Here is a 20,383-nt window from a genome sequence, read left to right as displayed (position 1 = left end):
CGCCAGCTGAGAAATCTGTTGCGCCAGAGGCTGAGGAAGAACTGTTTACTTGCCTCGGAATCCTCACCGGCCACGTCAGTACCCCAGCCTCCTCCTCCTCCGGCCACCCTGGGGATAAGCAGTCGTGAGAACAGGGCAGTTCTTCAGCACGTTTATGCCTCACAAGGAAAACGTGAACCAGAGGCCTGGGGATGGCTTGGGGACGGCCACTGAGCCGAGAGCCCGATGCGGGGCTCGATCCCAGGACCCTGAGATCATGACCTGAGCGGAAGGCAGAGGCTTTAACCCACGGAGCCACCCAGGCGCCCCTTGGCTGTGGTTCTAACATACTCTGTGCTGACCATTTGCCCAAATTCTGCAGGGGAGGCATTTTACAGGTGAGAAACGAGAAGTGAGTAACACAGAGCAGGAGCTGGGGGGACGTCTGTGCCCCTACCAGAGCCACAACACGCCCTGTGGAAACCCGGGACGAGCCCAGTCCTTAACCTGGGCCCGTTTAAGGTTACTCGGGTGAGGCTGCCTTTCTCCTGTCCCTTACCGTCATCACACACTCCCTCCCAAGCTGCTCCTTGGAGGATCTGAGGTCTTACGGACCAGCTTTCAAAGCTGACCCATTTCGTTCCAGGTAATTTCTACCCTGGAGCTCCCGCCTGACTGATGAACCCTTCCTGGCCTGACCTGTCCCCTGACCTGGGGAATCGCTCTCCTGGGTCCCACAAAAGCCCCTTGCTCTTTGCCGTACTAATGAGTTCCACTCACCAAGTATTTCCAGGTCAGGTCCCTCTGCGTTTCTCCACCCCCTCTGAGGTCAGTCACGGCACCGGCCAATAAATTGTGTGAGAAGTGACATGTGGCGTTTTTCTGTCCAACACTTTAAAAGCCAGCGTGTGATTCCCTGAACTCCCTTCTCAAATGGTGGTGATGGTGGAGGCCTTGAAGGTGGACCTCCTCATCTAGCCGCGGGAAGGCGGACGGCGTGCACACGCAGACCGGTGTGCCAGTGCTCACAGCAGCCAGGCGGAAAGAGCTTGGTCCGTGGGCAGGTGGGCGCACGAAGACGGTGCGGTGCGGCCATAAAAGGGACGGCCGTGCAGCCTTAAAAAGGAATGGAGTACAGACACATGCCACAACACGAGGAACTTTGAAAATACGCTGAAGAGGAGACAGCCACGAAAGGTCACACAGTGTATGATCCCATTTACACGAGATGTCCAGAACCGGCCCACCCACACAGACAGGAAGGAGACCAGAGGCTGACGGAAGAGGGGGGAGGGGATGACTGCTTAATGGATATGAGGTGTTTCGGGGAGTGATGAAATGTTGTAAAATACAACTGTGCCGGATGGCTGTACAACTCTGAACACACGAGAAACTACTGAACCGTACATTTCAAACAAGTGAACTTTACTGCATGGTATCTAAGTCGTGTATCAAAGCCGTTAACCAGTAACAGAAAAGCAGACACGGTGCTTCCATCAGCCTGGGCCCGCGAACGACTATGATGACCACACGCGCCGGACACGCAGCAGGAGGACAAGTCAGGCCACAGACACGTGAGGGGCTGCTTGTTTTCCCAGCATCGAGTGGCCCAGCCCCATGAAGACTTCAATGCTTCTACACTATTGTTGTTCGTGTTGAAAATGTGTCTGTGGTCAGTTAACTTAAAATCATGGAAGGAAGCCAGGGTCGTGGTTCTGTCCCAACAGAGACCAGACTCTGTCCCAAGGCCACAGTCTGAATCCTTAAACACAGGAGATGGGGTGGGAAGGAAGTACTTGAAAAAGTCTGGCGAGATTGAAATTAATTCCTAGCCTGCGAAATTTTTACAACTCACAACACAACAAACTCATCTTCCGAAAACCTAAAGAGCTCACAGAAATTAAGAAATAAACAAACAATACCCCATCTCAAGATGGGAAAAGGACTGTCCACGCAAAAATAGAAAAGGTCTTTAAACACTTCAGAAAAATGTAAATTAAAACTACATTGAGCAGAAGCAGTTGGGTTCTTGTATATCAAAATAGCAAAACACCAAAAAGGAAGTTGAGAGGACCCCACTCCTACTATCCAAGCCACCGTTAAGCCTTCCGACACCCTGTAACCGTGCGCCTTCCACCAAGTGGAAAATGAACTCCAAGCAGCAAGCAAAAACAAACAAACAAACAAACACAAAAATAAACCAAATGGAGATACTCTGGACACCCGTCAGGTTGGCAAAAATCCAAACATCTGACTATACGTTCTCTTGGCGGGGCTGTGCGGAAACGGGCACTCCCAGTTGCTGACGCAGTACAAAGGCAGCCAGCCCTGCACAGGGCAAGCGGGCAAAATCAATCGAACCACAGACGTGTTTACCCGCGCCCGCCCCAGCGATGTCCCAGGGACCCGACCCTCAGGTCCACCTACAGACCTACAGGTGCCCAAAAGGACGCGGGTAAGGTGACTGGGTGCAGGCGTGTGAATGCCGCTGCAGAGGGGAAGGGACAGAAAACAAAGTAAAACAAGGGAAATGACTCTTGTTCCTCCGAGAAAAGGGAATACTACATAGCTCAAAGAGAATGACGACTCTCCAAGTACTGACGTAGAAAAGTCTCCAGGCTACAGTGGTCCCGTCAAAGCACCAGGTGTAGAGGCCAGGTGCGGGGACAGAAAGGGAGAAGGGAGGATACAAATCTGTAAGTCTGTGTTTGTCTTATTTGTGTACAGAAACACTAGAAGGATATCCACTAACTGAAAGGGGTTATCTACTAAGGAGAAGAGAGGTGGGGAACAAGGCAGATGACATCAGAGGTAAAGGACAAGATCTCTCCAAGTATACTTTTGTATCTTTTTATTTTAGACCCATGTCAATGTGTGGCCTATTCTAAAGAACATAAAAAGAAAAAGAAACATAAAAAAAAAATGTAAGCCCTATCCTCATTAAAACAATATCAAAGCCCTTGGCCAGTAGGTCCCAGATGCCGGTGGCCTCAGCAGGACAGGAGGAAGCGTCACCCAGGCCCTCTGTCCTACTGCTGGCCCACCTGTGAGAGCCCCCACCACCCCGGGAAAGCTCAAGGGCAGGCACCAGCAGCAGCCCCGCCACGGTCTCTGCCAGGCTCTGCAGGTTTCACACCTGGGAGGCTGCAAATGGCCTGTGGTGGTCTTTCCCAACTGTCCACACCCCTTTCCAACCTGCACTCTCCCCTGCACTGCGCAGAGACCTGTGCGCCCCCATCCCCACCCTCCCGTCCCCACTCCCCCCTCCTACCCCTCACCTCCATTCCACCCCACGCCCCGAACAGGTCTCTCTCTGATCAGCAGGGGCGAAGGGAAGGGAGGGAAGAAGAAGAAGCCGTGAGCCCCCCCAACTTGAGCAGCGAGAGTGTCCCCAGCACCGGGGACCAGCCAGGCAGCAGCAGAGTGTTGGGGCATGCGGGTCGATATGACACAAGCCCCGTCTGCCAAGACTGCACATGACACAGCCCACGGGGAGCAGGAAACACAGCTGACAGCTTACGGTGGAAGCCCAAAGGGTACAGACCAGGTGTGGACTGGGCAAGGGGGCGGTCAAGGTGGGCGAGCGGCAGGCAGAGCACACTCCCAGCAAAACAAGTGGCTCGATCCCCAGCACAGCAAACGGAGAGAGGAGAGCGGTGAGGCCAGAAGGGATTCTTCCTCCAGGCCCTCCAGGGCAAGGGGCATCCCGCCCTCCGGACCCACCAGAGAGTGCAAGCTCCCCGGCAGGCAGCCCTCCTCCCTGCGCCTCTCTCTCTCTCTCTCTCTCTCTTTCTCTCTCGGTCCCTGCAGAACTAAGGGTGGGGGGGAAGCTGAAAACAAAAGCTGCAAGTGAGGACAGGCTTTGGCCCTCGAAGGGGTGATACTCATTGGTCTGGAAATTTCTCTCTGAAGTGACTCAGTGCTCACAAGATGCCAATGAAGGAGGCAGCGCGCTCTCTCATCTTCAACAAAAGCAGCAGCAAAACCGTGTTTCCACACGACCTCCCGGAAGGAGCACGACCTGAGGCTGACTGATTTAAATGATATTTCCATGAGCCTCACAGGGCACTTTTTTTAGAAATCTCATTTCTGAGACCTCAGTTCGGAAGCCAGTGGGTTACAAAATGAGTTTTTTCTCTTAAAGAAGACAACATTTCCCCTTTCCAAATCTTAAATGGATTTCCTTCTTCCAATTTGAAAAGAACAAAAACAAAGACCTTAATAATAGCTTTTAAGTTTCTACCAAAAAGATTTCTTAAATATTCCCCAGTCAGTAGTGTGACGCAGCACCCAGACGCAAACCTCAAAGCGGCGAGTCTGTCCTAAGCCACCCCCGCCACCAGGCCCCCAGCCGGACGCAGCACAGAGCAAGGGCCTGCCCTCCTCCCGGGACAGGCAGCCTTGTAGGAGAGCTGACCTCTTTCAACGGGGCAGGCTCAGAAACGCGGCAGGCGTGCGCCGCAGTGGCGGGCAGGGAAATCAGGGGCCCTCCCCCAGTGCGGCAGACCTGCTCGTGGAACCCCTCTGGGGTCCCCGTGGGACGCCAATGCTGAGGGTCCCAGAAGAAAATGACCGTTATGGACAGGTCATGGGTCTCTCTGAAGTGAGCGAGCGGACCACAACCTAGACCGGCTCTCTGGACTGGATCAGAGTGAGCTGGTGAACCTCAGGCAAACACATTTCCTAAGAAACTGGCCTGTGGCCTCTTCTGGGGGCTTCTTCTTCTTCTTCTTCTTTTTTTAAGTTTTATTTATTTATTTGACAGAGACAGAAACGGCGAGAGGGGGAACACAACCTGGGGGAGTTTTGAGAGCGAGAAGCAGGCTCTCTGCCGAGCAGGGAGCCGACGCGGGGCTCGACCCCAGGACTCTGGGATCATGACCTGAGCCGAAGGCAGATGCTTAACCATTTGAGCCACGCAGGCGCCCTGTCTCTTCTGCGGACCTCTGAAGAGAGCAGCAATCAACCGTGGGAGGAACAGGCTGACGCCCACCTCAGCAACATATCATGGGCTCAGCGTCACCAAAGGAAAAGCCACGTTCGGCAAACCAACGTGCTGACAGCTTGACCACCCTCTTACCTAAGAACAGAAGACAACATTTGGGCATCAGATTAGGTATGGCTTAGTCTACTCTCTAATGTACATCAGAGATGGGGAAACTGAGGCCCAGAAAGGCCGGTGTGCCTCTCTAGAAGTCTCGGAAACACACGCAGTGCTACAGGTCCTTGGTTCCCCCGTCTAGCTCTGAAGTCATCCTCCCCACTGACCGCTTCCCCTCCTTGCTTCCCCATCTGAGCACCAGCACAACAGCGCCGCCCGCCCTCACCCACAGCCACCTGGTTCATCGGCCTCCCCAGCCCGCAAAGCAGAGTTCCCTCTCGGCCTCCTGGCACCGCTGGGAGCTGCAGACCCCGCTGCCCCCAGCAACGGAGGAGGGGACAAACCACAGGAAGTACTGACCTCTTCCCACGTGGTCGTTCAAGGGAAAGCTCTGCACCATCCTGGCGAAGGTCGCAGTCTGTCAAGACCCCTGGGTACTAAACAAACCAACGACTTAGACAAAACAAACCTAGCTACTAACAGCAACTGCAGTGACAAGGCCACAGTCAAGTTCGAGTCCGGTCCTTCCTGCTTCCAAATTTTCTTCGATGACCATTAAAACATTCTCCGAGGCTCAGGATAAAAAAGAAAATCAGCTTGGAAATGTTGTATTACAGTCTATTTTGGTAGAGCAGGCTGAAACACAACCAAAATTCAGCACGAACTAGGTCCCAAGCATGGGATGTGGGTCCTGAATGACCCAAAAGAGCTGGTTACAAAGCCGTACTCCCCCTAGGCAGGCCTGAGATCTTCAGAGTCAAATCCCCATGGCTCCTCCCCGACCCTGGTCCAGGAGTGAAGGCCTCTGTGGTTCGGGCCCCAGAGAGAAGTCCCTCGGAGCTTTCCCACTGGTTTCACTGGCAGGAAAACCACTGGACACCACATAATCCTCTTTACTCAGCATCTCTGAGCTTAAACCACCCTACTCTGGGGAAGGCTGTCCTCCCAGATTCCTTCCTTGTCTATTTACTCCCGCCTTGTTTGCTAAACAAATGTGAAATGGCCTCAAGTAGCAGGTTCCCAACCCACACATGTGAATCTCTGGGGAGCTCTGGAAACATACTTGGGGCTCAGGCCCCCTCCCAGAACAATTAAAACAGGAGGTGGTGGGGCACGAACACTGGCATTAAAAAAAAAAAGCAGCTCCCCAGGCCATTCCAACAAAGCACAGGAGCCAAGCAGAAAACCAGTGGCTTAGAGAAACCCAGAGGACAATGAAAAGCACCTCAACAAAGAAATCCAGGCAATGAGGAAAGCGGTGGGGGGCTGGGTTAGAACCCAAAGTACAGGCCACACGGGAGCTAGCATGGACTGACTTTGAGCTGACCTTCCTGCCGGCCAAAGCAAAGAGGGTTCACTGTCCATAAGCAAGAAATAAAGCAGATTCACCGAAGTTCTTCCTTGCCCTGGGACCGGAGATGAACGCCTCCCTGGTCCCCTCCGAAGGACACAAACCATGATGCAACGAGAGCGTATGCCACTTCTCACCCCCAGGGCAGCCTTTGCGAAGGGTGCCCACCACTCAGCAATGGGCTAATCCTGGGCTGCCCTCGAACTCCGTGCTAGAAATAAAAGCCTACCTGAAATCAAGGTCCACACATACAATAGGCTACCAACTTCACTTTGTCTTCCTGACCACAACGTACCTAGGCTGTTCCCCTGAACTCCAGCGCCCTGTCATGACAACAGAAGGGCACAGACACTGTTTACTGAAGCAGAGAAATAAAGGAAGTGACTCATGAAAACACCAAGAACACTGAGACTGTCCCCATAATGCAGCAGCGGAAAGAGTCACGCATTTCCCTCGGTGCCAATGCAGAGAAAGGCCACTGCCCACCCTCAGACCCACTGCTGGGGTCTCTCAGCTCTCAGAGCAGGGTCCCCCAAAGACTGGCAGCCCGGTAAGCAGGCCTCACGGCCACCAAAACCAAAAAATAACGGAGGCCTCCGAGTCCCTTACACATAGTATACTTTGCTGTTACGTATGATATACCTCGGGAAGAAGTTCTCTGTAAATGTGTTAAAATCAAGGGATTCAAGAAGTAACCGCCCTCCTACCCCCTTATTCGTGACGTTTTGTTTTGGTCCGTGCACTGCATCGCCACGTTTCAAAGTGAGCGCTGACAAGTTAGAGCAGTGACTACTCACAATCACCAAAGGCGGAAACAACCCCAGTGTCCATCAGCGGACGAGCAGATGCACTGCGGTCGAGCTACACAGTGGAATACTATACAGCCATAAAAAGGAATGACACGCGTGACCCCAGGGCTGAACCCGGAAAACACCGCTAAGTGACAGAAACCAGACACAGACGGTCACGTACGGAGGACGCCACGCACGTGAAACGCCCAGAGCAGGCAAATCCTATGGACAGAAAGCAGATCAGTCCTTTGCAGGGGCTGGGAGATGGGAGGATCAGGAGCAACTGCTTAATGGGTACGGGTTTCCTTCCGGGGTGATGAAAAAAGTCTGTGAGCGAACGATGCTGTGGTAATGACTGCCCAACAGCGTAAATATACGAATGCCCTTGAATTCTTAACGCTTTGAAATGGCTACCAGGGTAAATTTTGGGTAACATGTATTTTACAATAAAAAAATTAAAATGGGGAAATTCCCACTGTTCTGGGGCGCTTGGGTGGCTGAGTCGGTTAAGCGTCCAACCCTTGATTTCAGCTCAGGTCATGTTCTCAGGGTTGTGGGATCGAGCCCCGTGTTGGGCTCCATGCTCAGCACGGAGTCTGCTTAGAATTCTCTCTCCCTCTTCCTCTGCCCCATCCCTGTGCTGCGCGTGCCCACTCCCTTGCTCTCTCAAATAGATAAATAAATTTTTTTTTTAAATCATTGTTTTGCCCTAATAGAAGTGCTAACAAACTCAACCCACATTAAGATTTCGTATAAAGATGCATCACTGGGGCGCCTGGGTGGCTCAATTGTTAAGTGGCTGCCTTTGGCTCATGTCATGATCCTGGGGTCCTAGGATCGAGCCCCGCATCGGGCACCCTGCTCAGTGGGAAGCCTGCTTCTCCCTCTGACATTCCCCCTGCTTGTGTTCCTTCTCTTGCTGCGTTTCTCTCTGCCAAATAAATAAATAAAATCTTTTTTAAAAAATGGATCATTATCCCACATGTGCAGAAAGTCAGCTTCAATCCCAGAGCATTCAAAAATCAAAATTAGGATGGCAGGTGATCAGTCTTCTCTTAAAAACAAGTTTCCAAAGAGCCCGTATCTGCTTACGATGTCTATCGAGGCACTTATCCGTGATGTAAGTCTGGGATTTGCTTTGAAAATAATCGAAGAGGGGGCAGGGGGCAGGATCCTAGATGAGCGCACTCAAATATTCTATACTTATGTGATTGAAATTCTCCATACTGGTAAGTTGTGCTTTGTCTTCAAGCAATTCCCGAATCTTTCGTATTCTGCAGAGGTAAAAAGAACTCGATGCCCCAAAGCTGTCAAGTTCTGATCTACCTGGGGCCCTCCCCCTGTGCCTTACAGTTTAGGGTCACCAGGGCAGGCCCATCCACAAGAGGCCACATACAGGGCTCCCCGGTAAAGAACCAGAGCCCCAGTTCACACTGCCAGGCAACAACACATGGACTCATCTGACCTAGTCCTTCCCCCTGCAAACCGATACATTATCTAGACCTCCAAGATACCTGCCCCGACCGAATTCAGCTACCAGCTAGGGTCAGAAACGGGGAAATCTTTCACTAGAATGCCTTTAACAGAGCTACGGAACCCCACCACTGCAGACGGAGCTCACCTCCCAGCGCTGAGGAAGCAGGATGGGGCCAGGCTCTCATCTCATCTCAGGATGCTACAACAGGAGGCTAAAATTTCCCTTGCCTATCCACTTGCTTCTCCTCCTTCTCCTTCGTCTTCCAGAACTAGATGAGGGGTGGGAGGCCAGGCAGGTATCGCTCCCTCCCAGTTGTCTTCCCAGTATCTAGGAAAGTGCGTGGCCTGTGGTAGGTGCCCGAGTAAATGTCGTCTGATCCTGACTTCTGATGGATCCTCTTCCAAAGGTGCATCATAAAGACTTGTTCACAAACGCCAGGGCAAGACATCAGATGGAAGGCACCAGAATGTACGAGTGTTGGGTGCCAGAAAAGGAGAAGACAGGAGACAAGGGGTTATGGTACAAACAATACCACCGAAAATAGCATCAGAGATGCTCTGGAATGTAGAGCCCTGGGTCACAGAGAGGGGGGCATGGAGAGGAGGGGTGGCTGTGTGCCAGGCAGAGGAGGGTACGAGGTGAACGTCTAAAGCAGGGAGGGCAAGGAGGAAGGCATCGAACAGGGAGGCTGGCGAGATCTACCACCCTGAACCCAAGACGCTCTGGTCTCCAGAGCAGGGCCCGGGGAACGAAGGGAAATGAGGAGGCATCATGGGAGGGGTGGGGGCTGTGGAGAACGGGCACACGAAACCCCATCCAGAGATGGTGCCGACATTGGCGCTGAGCCACTGTTGCCAGGCAACAGAGCAGGCCCCTGGCTGCCAAGTGTTCTGATTTGTCAGTGAAGCTCCAAGTCTGGATCGCTATGCGAGATCTCCTGATTTTCATGTTGGCCACTCTGGTAGGCAGAATAATGGCCTCCCAAAGATGTCCCCATCCTAATCCCAGTTACACAGCAAAGAGGAATTAAGATAGCTGACGGGATTAAGGTTTCTAATCAGCCGACCTCAAAACAGGGACAGGAGCCCGGATTATCCAGTGGCCCCATGTAACGGCAAAGGGTCCTTAAAAGCGGAAGGGGGAGGCAGATGTCAGTGTCCGAGTGTCAGGTATGAGGACAGGAGCAGCTACTGCTGGCTTTGAAGACGAAAGGGGCCATGAATCAAGGAAGGCGGACACCCTGTAGAAGCCGGAATAGGCAAGGAAACAGATCTTCTCCTAAAGCCTCCGAGAAGGAACACGGTCCAGGCTACACCATGATTTTACCCCCCTGAGGCCTGTGTTGGAAGTCTAACTTGCAGGACGACCATTTTAAGCCACTGCATTTGTGACCATTTGTTACAGCAGCCATGGGAAACTAATACAACAACCAACTTTCTTTTTTAAAAAAAAGGACAGTACAGCCCCAACAACACACATCTGTGGGCTGAATGGGGCCCATGGACCACTTCCGTCCAGTCTACTCCAAGGAAGAGTTGAAGGCCTCTCCTGGGTACTTTGCAGAGCGCCGGCCCAGGAGCTCTCCGACACGCATCCGAGGGTTAACCACTAGGTCCCTTACCTTCACAACCCACTCACAAAATTCCCCAGGGATTTCTGGAGAAACAGAGCTGCCTGGGGCACCTAGCTGGCTCAGTGGGTAGAGCATGCAACTCTTGCTCTCGGGACCACGAGTTCAAGCCTCATTTGGGCGTTGAAGCTTCCTCACCAAAAAAAAACAAAAAATAAAAGCTGCTTGAGTGTAAGCACCGGGAGCTCCATTCCCAGCAGACCTGCTATAGCCATAAGCAACGCAGACACACGCCCAGACTTCACCTGGGACCTGAGACACTGGCCTACAGTGTGGTGGACGGGCTGAGAACCCTTCTCAACTCGGCCTTCTCCTGCAAGCATGGAGAAGGGAGGGCTGTGCAGCTCCCTGGGGAAGCCTCCAGGCCCTGCCGCCAGCCACCCACAGGACACCCTCTGGCTCAGTGACTCCCCAGCACCGACAGCAATGAGATCACTGGGTTTTTTTTAAACAGCAGAGGAACACTTTTCAAAGGAGCTCTTTTTAGTTTCCCACGTTCAGAGCGGCGCAGAGCTTCTCTGATCAGAGGCAAAGTGGAGGACCCTGAGCACGGCCCACTCAACCACAGAAAGGTTGTGCGAAAGCCACGGCCGACTCAGCAGCTCAGCACTCGGCAGAACTGCCGCATATCCAGCCCTTCCTCCTCCCCAGCCGCCCTGCTCAGCCAGGCTAGAGCTGCCCTTTGGGCCCTCGGCAGCACAGTTCTCTGGCCCGGAGGCCTCTCACTGGTGTGCCCCAGAGCTCCCACTTTTCCTTCCTACCTAACATCTCCTCAAGCCTTCTGTGACCCCCAGATTCACTCTTGGGGCCTGATACCACTTTTTGCATCCCTCCCTCCCCGGGCTGCCGTTACTTTCTCCCCATCAGGAGCAGCTCTCTGCAGAACACAAGCTGCTCGAGTCAGGAACACACAGCTCTTCACCGATGCGTTCCCATCCTGCGGCACACAGTACATGTGTGCTCAATAAACACTAAAGATGGACTGCAGCACAAACCCATTTTTTCGGGAAACATCCGAGTTACGATACGGTGACACGTATCAGATGCACCGGGTAGAGCCTCCCTTCTGCTCTTCCACAGATAAAGTGCATCCGCCTCAGTCGGGTACTCTGAACCACAACTATCTTTAGGATCAGCAAACAGGTGGGGCCCGATCTTTTCTCCTGCCCTCACCGGGGTTTACAGTCTTGGCTACACACCAGCTCCCGCTGGCAAAGCAGCTCAAAGGCAAACTCCAGCAGCGCGGGGAGTCATCTGTCCCTGGCACGATTCCACCTTCTCTGCCGCCCCCTCCCTCTTTCCTGCAGCCGGTCCTCAGTTCCTCCACAGTAGCTCAGGGCCCAGCACCCCACATCTCCTCGCTGCACAGGCTTCTGGCTCCAATGTTCTCCCACCTTCTAATCCCTGACGTTCCCAGAGGCTCCCCTGAGCACACAGTTCATCTTGTCAGCCCACGCAAACCATGAAAATCATCTGGGGCACTTCTAAAAAAACTCCTGGCTCTCCCTCTCCAGCCTGGGGTGGGCCCCCGGCACAGGCATTTTAAAAAAGCTTCCCGGGCCATGTGATCTGCAGGTGCAGCCAAGGAGGAAAACTGGGGGCTCGCAGGCTGTCCCGTCCACACTCCCCAGCCAGCACCAAGGCCTCCAGGGCCCCCACCTCTCCCAGAACAGACCAGGGCTCCAGGACCTCCCTTCGCGCTGACACACACCTTGTGCTCTCTCTGGAACTGCGACCCATCCAGTCTCACCAACCTGCCCGGTCAGGCCCTGCCCCGGGGTCCCTCCCCAAACACTTGAGCTCCCTACTGCTAACAGCACCGAATCCCGGGGCCGCTGCCTCATCAGAGCCTACATCGGGCCACCTTAGTCCTCGCTGTTCCCAGCGGGCATCCACCGAGCAGAACCGCCCCTGTGAATGTGGGGTGCTCCAACCCACCCCAAGCTCTGCCCCCTGCTGTTCCCTCCAACTGAAATGCCTTCCCATCTATCTTCTATACCTGGACCCTGTCCCCTGTGGTCCACCTCAAATCCCACCTTCTCCCTGACGCCTTCCCTGACCCTTCCAGATTCTTCTCCATTCTCGATGCCCTGACAAAGAATCAAAATCACGGCTTGGCAAACCACCAGCTTCTAATTGTCTCACAAACGTTAACTTTGTCTTCTCAGTCGGTGGCAGGAAACGTGGCCTTTCGTTTACACCCATCATTTTGACTAGAGACCACACGCCGCCTATTTTCCAGGCCGACGCCGACCTCAAATATTCTGCTCTAATATCATGAAACTGTCCTTGACTTGGTGCCCGTACGTCTACATCAGCTGGACTGCTTCTCGTAAAGCGACACCAAGATTCTTCCCCCTGTCCTCTGTTTCCCAAATGTTTGGACCCAAAGGACAGTCATTGTACCCCAGGACAGCAACAGACATCAAACAGGCCCTCACGGAGAGGTTGCTCTCAAGTAAAAATGGGACTTTTCAGGCTGTCACTATTCCTCCACGATGACTTCTGGGGGGAGGGAGGGGATGGGGGCAGACTCTGAACGGCCCAGCTTCTAGCTCTCACGATTTATTCACCTCAGCCTCCAAGAGTTTACACAACAGCAAATTCGAGTCCAAACCTCCGGGGCCTCCCCAGGGCACAGGGCAGGTACTGACACACATAGCTGGTTGCCATTCCTTGGCTTGGGAGCTGCAGGCCGTTTTCAAACCTGGGAAAGCGATCACACCCCAGCCTCCACATACACTGTTAAGACCAGAAAATCACCCAGCTGCTGTAAGTCCTATGTTAACTGCCCGCTGAGGAAGGAGACACTTTATATCTTTGTCTGCAGAACTTTTTAAGACTATGGAGTTCTTCTGCAGGAAACTGATCACGTTTTAACAAGCAGCATTAACCAGGAGACTTTTTTTAGTCCTTAATCCCCATGGGTCATGTTTACAGAGCCAATGTGCAAAGCTTTAGGATTACAGAGTGAAAAAGAAATGAGCCCTTTCCTCGGAGCAATTTGGGCAATTATTTTAACACAGTTTTGCAAACACAAAAACCCTTACCAGCCCACACAGACTTCCTCCCAGCCAACCCAGCTGGGGTCCTCCCAGGTCCCTGCTGTACGCCCCCAGGCAGACAGAGGTCTTTGAATTTACTTCCGTGGCCCCAGACAGGGAGGTGAGGGGTTGTCATAGAAACGGCTTCGTGAGGCTCCCAGACCCGACGGATAGGTAGGAGACTGGCTAGGGGCACGGGAACAAGCCTGACCCCTCCGAGCCACAGTCTGCTCATCTGTTGTGAAACGCGTACCTCCCAGGTACAGCGAGGCGGTGGGAGCAGCTGCAGGGCTGTGGAGTGAGGGGTGGAAATAATGTGGTTTTGAACCTAACACAGGTGGCAGCGAATGCCAGCTGGGGTGACTTAACTGACTGTGTGGCCTGAGGCAGGCAGCTGAACCCCTCTGAGCCTTAGTTTTTGCATATGCAAAAAGAGAACTAGGGACCCTGCAGGGTGACAGCAATTCAATATTGTGCATAAGAGGAGTAGGCAGGGCCTGACACGTAGCAGACATTGAAACCCTGGCAGGGCTCGCTCTCTCTCTCACACACACAGGTTTGGTTTTGATGGACAAGCTGATAATTACCATGGGTGGAAAACAATCCCCCCCACCAAACTCTAAACACCGAAGAATATTTAATCAATCTGAACCGTTGGAGGGAGGAGGAGTGACTTCCATTAACACCAGTGGCCATCCCTAATGGCCCCGTGGGAGTCTCCCGGTGCCCTGCCCTTTCTCAGCTGCATTTCTAAAAAGCCTTGACAGTAAACGTCTTGTTGATGTGTGGGAACGCTGAACTAGCTTTTCTAACAGAATCCTAGATTTACTGCCCCTCCGAAGGGCACTGACGTCTTACAGCCCCTTCATGAACGAACACACCCCAACTAACTCACACAGTGATGATGCCTGGGACCACAGTCCCGGTTCTGATCACAGAAGAACAAAAGTGAAAACATCTCTTTGACAAACGAAACTCCCTTCTCCAGGGTCACGCCATCATTTTCTGGGCATTTCAGGCATATTTCAGAGGCAGAAAAGCACCGCTGTGTTTGAGCGTCCCAGCAGTCAGGCACCCCCTTCATATTCAGTCCTCCGGGCCAGGGTCCCCAGATCTGGGTCCGGGGCCAGGAACGTGAGCAGCACCTGGAAACTGACTGAAAATGCACTTTCTCAGGCTTCACCCCAGACCTACTGACTCAGACACTCTGGGGGTGGAGCCCGGCAATGTGTCTAACAGGACTTCTGGGTGATTCCAATGCACGCTTGGAGTCTGAGAAACGCCAGTCTCTTCTGCAAGATGGTTATTATTAGCCCCACTTGGGAGAGGAGGAAAACGCAGCTCAGTGATTAGAGCCCTCAAAGCCACCCAGCCAGGAGGCCAATTTGTACCCACGTCTGAATCCAAAGCTACTTCTCACATGGCCTTTGTAGTCAAATTGTCTGTACCACTCGGTGCCCTCGGCTACTGAGCCACGGTGACGCCACGATGACATTAGCTTAAGAGGGGTGGGAGTGAGAGGAGGGCTGAAGCCTGCACTCAGAAGGGATTAATTATAGATGCTTTCAAATCCGCATCATGCATCAGCCTTCGACTGTCAGCCATCCCTCAGGACGAGCCTGCTTTTCCCTGTTCCATTTACCAGTGGGGTTGCCATGAAAAGAAGGGGGGTGGTCCCTTCATTTACAGCCCTCTGTGCACCCGCTGCCTAGCACTGCTTTGAACAGAAAGAGAAGTTACCTGTTCTGTCTCTCCAGAGCGCTTGAAGTGCAGCCTTGACCGACAGGAAGGCTTGTCCGTGCCCAGGCACAAAGGTTCCAGCACCTGGGGATGCTGGGAATGAGTCACCAGAAAGAATCCAATGCATGTACACCGAGCATTTTAACAATGCTGCCGATCTGGTTCAAAGGAGGCAGGTCTTTTTTTTTTTTTTTTTTTTTTAATCTAATCCTAAATCTGGCGTCTATCAGTTCAAGTGGTTCATTAAACTCTTGACATTCAACCCACAGGGCTTTCACAGATCCTAGGTTAGGAAAAAGAACTCTCATTCGCCATTCCCAGCCTTCTACATCGACTTGGTGTTGATTTTCAAGACCACAAGTGTATGCTATAATTTAGATGAGCATACCTAACACGGAGGGGCTGGTGGGGTAGGAAGCCAGCCTCGATTTGACTCCCAGCCGTGCCAGTTCCCCCACAAGTTACTGAACCTCCCTGGGTCTCTATCTCCACTCGCAGATGGGTGGGGTAATCCCATCTTACATGATTGATTGTTTTTTGCCGTTGTTTTCTAAGAGAGGGCTTCACGGCCAGAGCGGAGCCCAATAGGGGGCTGAACTCACAATCCTGATATCAAGATCTCGCTGAGATCAAGAATAGGTCCCTTAAAGATCTGAGCTGAGATAAGAAAAGGACACTTAACAGACTGAGCCGTGCGGGTGCCCTTTTTTGTCTTCCTATGTTCTATGTTGATGTGAAGACAAAATGAAATTACGTTAAAAAAGTCTGCTGACACGACTTTGCATTTCAAGACATTAAAAACGTAACCACATGACAGGAAAATAGATCTAGTCAAAAAGTCCATAGATGGGTTACACTCAATACACTCACTTAAGGGCCGACACTTACTTCATTCTATTTGTTTTGTAAGTTTCTATTCTTAGACACCGCGAACAAGCTCAATCAGACCAAAGAAAATTCCATTGACAAAGTGATCAGAAAGCGTGTCAATTTTCAAACACTCAACAGATGGACGTAAACAGTCATTTCACAGTGCAGCTGACAAACACAGAATGTGCTCTCTCCCGCCCTCCTCACTCTTAGCTGCATCGTCCCAAGGACTCAGTTCACCGTCAGCTTGCAGTAGGCCTTGAGGCAGGTTTCCTCTTCTCTGTGAGACTCGGCTTCTCAAATGAGAAAGCAAGTATAAGAATACCTCCGACCCCAACAACCCCGTTGGAATCCCGGCCCCATCACTTACTAGCTGTGACCTTGAGCACGTGGCTTAAGCTTCTGAGCCTCACTCAGCCTGCTCAACTGCAGAAGCGGGATAATGTGCCTGTGGCCGATGACACCCGTGTGTCACGTAACATGACAGACCCTTATGACATATGACAGCTAGACCAACAGTAGTGGTTTTTGCAAGAGCAGGAGAGAACCGTGAACCCGGGAGTAGGGATCAATAAAAGATGGCTCCTCCGCCCCCGCCCAGGACCACTCATTCACATCTCAGACTTTTACTGAGCATCTACCATGTGTCAGAGACCAGGGTGGGTGCTGGAGAAGTAGAGCAAGACTGGCCTCGAAGATGTCACAGCGCCGCAAGGGCCCCAGATACAGAGAGCAACTGATTATGTGCTCGCCCCCAAGACTGCTGGGGGGCGCTGAGGCTTGGAGAGAACTGGTGGAGCCGGCTGGCAAAGGCTAGACAGAAGACGCTCATCTAAATGGAACAGATGAAGACAGTTCGACAGACAGACGGGCGGCAGGGTCTGAACTAGAAAATTCCTCATCTCCCCCAACCTCAAGTGCCCCAAGTGCAAGCCCTTTCATTTCTTTTTTTTTTTTTAAGATTTTATTTATCCATTTGACAGACAAAGTCACAAGTAAGCAGAGAGACAGGCAGAGAGAGAGGAGGAAGCAGGCTCCCTGCTGAGCAGAGAGCCCGATGTGGAGCTGGATCCCAAGACCCTAAGATCATGACCTGAGCCAAAGGCAAAGGCTTAACCCACTGAGCCACCCAGGAGCCCCAAGCCCTTTCATTTCTGCAAAGCTCAGGGTCCCCAGGTACTCATGCCATGAAATGACAAACACCACAGTCATCCATGATCCGTCAATATGATAGGAAGATTCTGGGGGACAGCAGGAACTACTGCCAAAAAGCCTTAAAAACTTGAATGCGCTTCCCAAGAGTATGAAAGGACAGATCCGTGCATGAAAATTTCTCGGCACTTGAGTCCACAAAGAACTGGAAATCACCCTCATCCTAATGCGATCTTCGGGAGGGGGGGAAGCCCACTTTTATGTTCTCGAAGCCATTAAAACAAATCAAGCCATTAAAACAAATCAACGTCCTAAAAACCCTCCATCTACTTTTGGAGGACTCTTATCAGAATCCCAGCTCTTAGGAATTCGCACCTTACCAGGGAAGACACTTATGTTAGGAAGCATCAATTATACTTCTACAAAGGCTTTTTTTTTTTTTTTTTACAAGGGATGGGCCATTTTCACGGCTGCATACACCAAGCCGGGTATCATCACTTGCAAGTTCCATCTCTGCACACGGGCCACCGTGTTTGACACAACATACCTTGCTGGGACAGAGTTCTCCATCAAACCACCCACCTGTCAAACTCAAGGTTCAAAGAGGCAAAAAGCTTGCATAAAGGGGGAGAGATCAGTACATCCCACGGGACCATCCAAACTTGCTCCACGTCCAGGGCCCTGTGGGATACAATCCTGAATCATGAGTTAACAATAATTTGCACTTTACCTAACTCTTTCCTGGCCAGTATTATCTCATGCAACGCTTACAGAAGAAAGCCCAGTGGTAACATGACCAAGCCCATATTAAAACTAAAGAAACGAGTAAGCTTTAAAAATATAAAAGCAAAAATACAGATAGAGAAAAGAGCAGATCTTGGTGGCTTCTCTGACACCATCTCTGATCCCAAATACAATCACTGGAACCAGAACAAGTCAGAAGAAAAAAAAAACCAAAACCTGTAGTCCCTTCTGATGTTCATTTAAATACAGATGAAAACTTAATTATCAGTACGAATTCAATCACTGCTGTGCCGCGTTCAGTACATGATTCTGCCAGCACCTATCATCTGGTATCTAGAGCTACAAGACCTACATGTTTTCTGCCAAATCCTCATTATCTTACGTAATTGGGAGGGGGGTAATTAAAATTCACCTTTTTCAATCATTTTTACCTCCTGTTCCACCTCTTCTTTCACAGGGCATTTTTTGGAGGCAGAAAGGAAGAACTCATACTTCACATCTTTCCCAGCCCATCATCTTGTGTGAATGTTAAAAATAAAAAGGGGGAGGGGGTGTTATCCTGAAGATCTCTCTAAAAAAAAACGCTCACATGTGTGGAGAGCGCGCCCCGGAGACCAAGATTCTAGTTCTGGCAGCGACACGGTATCACTGCATGACCTTGGGCAAATCACTGCATCTCTGGGCCTCAGTTTCCCCCACCTGAAGCCCAACCCGCTCAAGCCCCATCCTCTCTTAAAGCGCAGGTTTCAGATGCACCCCCCGGACAAATCAGTGAAGGGACCCCAGGCCGTGCCCCTGGGCGGCGGAACGGACTTTCACAGGCCCCTGCTGGGGTTTCTGGGGAGAGCAAGCCGCCCCCATCCTCCCAACCCGCCCCGCAAAGCCACTGGGCCAACTTCAGGTCGCAAACAAAAACCTGTCGGCACGGACTCCTCCAGCCAGGGCCAGCCTCTCCCTGCGCGCCGTGCTCAGCGGAGCCGCCCCACCCGCAGAGAGAGGAAGGGGCTCCCTGAAGAGGCCGGCCCCCACGCACCCATTCACCCACCCGGATTAGCCCAACAGGACCGTCGGGCGGGGTCTCTGCCATCCCACGCGGCACAAAAGGCAGCCGGAGCCAGGCTCTGCCGCCCCCGTCCCCGCTGCGCTGTGGGGGTCGGGGGTGGGGAGGGAGAACCCGGTCCCTGGGGAGGGAAAAGGGCCCCGCTCCAGCCCGAAGGCGAGGGGGGACGGGACCGGATCGTAGGACAGAGAGGACCCCTCCCCGATTCCCGGAGGAGACGGCTGGGCCGCGCACGGGGGCGGGAGGAAAGTGCCCGGGGGAGGTGGGGCGGGGCTGTTCCAGGCTGGAAGGTAGAGGACGCGGGCCTGAGAGGACCCTGGATCTGGGGTGGGAGCAAGAGGAGAGCCCCAGGCTCCGGATAGGAAAGTGGGGGGGGGGGCCGTGAAGCGGGAGGAGGGTCCAGATGGGGAGGGGGCCGTGCTCCAGCCCGCGGGGCGGGGCCTGGCGGGAAAGAGAGGGGTCCCACCTGACGAGGGGACCCAGCTGGGGCACCTGGGCGCACGCTCCGGGGGGCTGGCTGGAGCGCAGCGGCGCCGTGAAGGAGTCGGTGCCCTGGGAGGGGAGGGTCCGCGCCCCGGGGCCCCGCTCCCGCCCCCCGAGGCTCGTGGGCCCCGGCTCACCTCGGCTCCCCCGAGCCTGCCTGGGTGCGCGGCTGCGGCCGCGGGTAGCGCTGGTGAGGCGGGAGCGACCGGAGCCTGCGGAGCCGCCGCCGCCGCCGCCGCCGCCGCGTCCAGCTCCGTTTGACACCCACACACCAGCCAACATGGCGGCCGGGAGGGGGCGCGCCGGCGGCGTGCGCGCGCCCGCCGGCCCCGCCCCTCACCCGCCGAGGCCCCGCCCCCGCCGAGGCCCCGCCCCCGCGACCTCCCCCCACACACCCAAGACCCCGCGCGGGGGCAGAACGCTCGCGCCGCGCCCCTCGACCCACGCGCAAATCCCTCAAGCGCCCCCCAAACTCCACGCGCGCACCTCGAGGACCCCCAGCCGCCCACAAGCCCTCGCGAATTCATACCCGAGCCCACGCACTCCGACAGCTCCCCCAGCCCCCCACACTGCACCGGCATCTCACCGCCCCCCCCCAGCCCCCCACACTGCTCCGGCATCTCGCCCCCCCCCGGCCCCCCACACTGCTCCGGCATCTCACCGCCCCCCCCAGCCCCCCCCCCACTGCTCCGGCATCTCGCCCCCCCCCGGCCCCCCACACTGCTCCGGCATCTCACCGCCCCCAGCCCCCCCCCCCCCCCCCACTGCTCCGGCATCACCGCCCTAAGGCGCGCGGGGCCCTCCAGCAGCGCGGGAACTCGGTCCCGACCTTGCAGCGCACCTGAAAACACTATCCCACAGCGGCTTCGCTCTGGAGGCGGTGCCTGGAGGGGCCGGGGCTCGGGGGGCGCTGGTCCCTTTCGGTGTCCTGAGCCGAGTGCCCTTGTCACAGGTGTTCACT

The 20,383-nt window shown here is 53.8% G+C and overlaps 1 protein-coding gene and 1 long non-coding RNA gene across 6 annotated transcripts in view; one reads left to right on the top strand and one right to left on the bottom strand.

Annotated features, from left to right (window-relative positions):
• Positions 1-19,678, bottom strand: part of EPN2 (epsin 2) — an 80,100-nt gene extending 60,422 nt beyond the window's left edge. For all 5 annotated transcript variants that reach the window (XM_045984651.1, XM_045984650.1, XM_045984652.1 and 2 more), the window contains exon 1: positions 19,560-19,678. The gene's annotated coding sequence lies outside the window, so the exon portion shown is untranslated. The remainder of the gene's footprint in view (positions 1-19,559) is intronic.
• Positions 2,324-4,221, top strand: LOC123929227. Its single transcript, XR_006815902.1, has 3 exons — positions 2,324-2,434; positions 2,707-2,790; positions 3,301-4,221. It is a non-coding gene; the product is annotated as an uncharacterized LOC123929227 (long non-coding RNA).
• Positions 19,679-20,383: the final 705 nt, after the last annotated feature.

Source organism: Meles meles, chromosome 18, assembly GCF_922984935.1.
Source record: "Meles meles chromosome 18, mMelMel3.1 paternal haplotype, whole genome shotgun sequence".
NCBI classification, from domain to species: domain Eukaryota; kingdom Metazoa; phylum Chordata; class Mammalia; order Carnivora; family Mustelidae; genus Meles; species Meles meles.
This window is presented reverse-complemented; position numbering and strand designations above follow the sequence as displayed.